Source organism: Myotis brandtii, unplaced genomic scaffold (genome assembly GCF_000412655.1).
Source record: "Myotis brandtii unplaced genomic scaffold, ASM41265v1 scaffold240, whole genome shotgun sequence".
NCBI classification, from domain to species: domain Eukaryota; kingdom Metazoa; phylum Chordata; class Mammalia; order Chiroptera; family Vespertilionidae; genus Myotis; species Myotis brandtii.
Genome location: NW_005359064.1, coordinates 6,232,210 through 6,234,600, shown reverse-complemented (window position 1 = coordinate 6,234,600; position 2,391 = coordinate 6,232,210). Strand labels below are relative to the sequence as shown.

The 2,391-nt window shown below is 42.7% G+C and overlaps 1 protein-coding gene across 1 annotated transcript in view; it reads left to right on the top strand.

The window, feature by feature from the left end:
* The first annotated feature begins 746 nt into the window (after positions 1-746).
* RPN1 (ribophorin I) overlaps positions 747-2,391 on the top strand; it is a 23,295-nt gene continuing 21,650 nt past the window's right edge. Inside the window, exon 1 of the mRNA XM_014540305.1 lies at positions 747-811. The gene's annotated coding sequence lies outside the window, so the exon portion shown is untranslated. The remainder of the gene's footprint in view (positions 812-2,391) is intronic.

Below are 2,391 nucleotides of genomic sequence, written 5' to 3'. Positions count from 1 at the left end.
GGTTTGCTCGTGTACTTCTAGGTATTCCAGGGAACACTTTTAAGGCTCCCAAGGAAAGAAAATGTTGGCTTTTGGGGATATACAGCTACAGAGCTTTGCTTTTTTATATTTTTAAGATTTGTTTAATCCTCACCCGAGGATATGTTTATTGATTTTAGACAGAAAGGAAGGGAAAGAGAGAGAGAGAGAAACATCAATGTGAGAAACATCGATTGGTTGCCGCCCGCAGGCACTCTGACTCGGACGAAACCGAGGTGTCTGACCTGGAATCCGAACCGTGACCTTTCCGTGTGCAGAGGATGCTCCAACCAACTGAGCCACAGTGGCCAGGGCCAGAGCTTTGCTTTTTATTGCTTTTTTCATTAGACAACAGCAATCCATTAAGTGATTACCCAACCATTAAGAGAATAGTCATTACGGTATCATATTTCTTCTAAGCACACCTTACTTCCTGACCGGATCTGGAGCTATAAACCGGACTTTATGGAGATCATACTTCTGAAATGACTCCTATTCACACTGTCTGTCATGAGCATTTGCTCAGGTTTGTGGGAAGGTGGAGAAACACTTCATTTAACTATCTGCTGCACCTTTGAATTGTTACTGAAACCAGAATTGAATCTTTTAAAAAGTTCTGGTAGTTTGAATATTTAATGGGAACATTCTGAGGCTGTTGGTTAATTGTTGACTCAAAATTTAGAGGCCAAAAGACATAAAAAGGAGTTACCTTTTTTGTCTTTTTATAGGTGAAGGGAGAAGATGAGGAAGAGAACCATCTGGAAGTACGAGAAACCAAAATTAAGGGTAAAAGGTAAGCTAATGAATAGGCAGAATATCTATAGCTGTGTTTGCCTCTTCTTGTTATGGTTTATCCTGTCAGCGTTAGAATCATAAGCTAGGAGGATTGCTTAGGAAGTGCCTGGTGTATTAAAAGCTGTTTCGATTAAGATAGTGTGTGGTAGCAAGCAACAGACTAACATATTTTAGGCCCATGTATGATATCTTTTTTGATAACTTGCTAAAATTGGATTCCCCTAACAGTGGCAGTTTATTTTACAACAGGAAAGCAGTTATTTTCGATCCCAGGTCTCTAATCCATGTGGCTTAGGGATCCCCATCCAATAGATGAGGACTTCAAGCTGTTTGCCTCAGCAGACATCCTCTCATCAGTGGCTAGCTCAGCCGTGGGCAAACTACGGCCTGCGGGCCGGATCTGGCCCGTTTGAAATGAATAAAACTAAAAAAAAAAAAAGACCATACCCTTTTATGTAATGATGGTTACTTTGAATTTATATTAGTTCACACAAACACTCCATCCATGCTTTTGTTCCGGCCCTCTGGTCCAGTTTAAGAACCCATTGTGGCCCTCGAGTCAAAAAGTTTGCCCACCCCTGGGCTAGCTACTACCCTGTTTCCCAGGGGCAGACAGCACCCTCACTTTCAAGACTTCAGGGCATGGAAAGTGATGTCTCTTTGCAGGAAGTAGACTGAGCTCTTTAAATGCTGGAGTTGGCCTTGTTCTCAGCTTTAACTTCAGCATAGCCTGGGGCCTGGCATTTATTAGTTATTTATATTAAAACACTTTATTAAGGAGCCTGCACCAAGATTTGTGCTCTTGACCAGAATCGAACCCAGGAATCTTCAGTCTGTGGGCTGACGCTCTAACCATTGAACACCTGGCTAGGAGGATACTTTAATTTTTATTATTTTTTAAAATATATTTTTATTGACTTCAGAGAAGAAGAGAGAGGGAGAGAGAGATAGCAACATCAATGATGAGAGAGAATAATTGATTGGCTGCCTCCTGCATGCCCCCTACTGGGGATTGAGCCCACAACCCGGGCATGTAACCTTGACCAGAATCAAACCTGGGACCTTTCAGTCCACAGGCCGACGCTGTATCTACTGAGAAAACTGGCTAGGGCAATTTTTATTGATTTTTAGAGAGAGAGGGAGAAAGAGAGAAACATTGATGTGAGAGACATAGATTGGGAGGTATGTGCTCCGACTGGAGAACCCTCAAAGCTGGGTATGTGTCCTGACCAGGAATTGAACCTGTGACCCTGCATTGCACAGGACGACACTTCAGCCAACTGAGACACACTGGCCAGAATGAGGATATGTTTGTTTATTTTTTAAATGTATTTTATTGATTTTTTACAGAGAGGAAGGGAGAGGGACAGAGTGTCAGAAACATCGGTGAGAGAGAAACATCAATCAGCTGCCTCCTACACACTCCCCGCTGGGAATGTGCCCACAACCAAGGTACATGCCCCTGACCGGAATCGAACCTGAGACCCTTCAGTCCGCAGGCCGAGGCTCTATCCCAGGGGTCCTCAAACTTTTTTTTTTTAATATATTTTATTGATTTTTTACAGAGAGGAAGGGAGA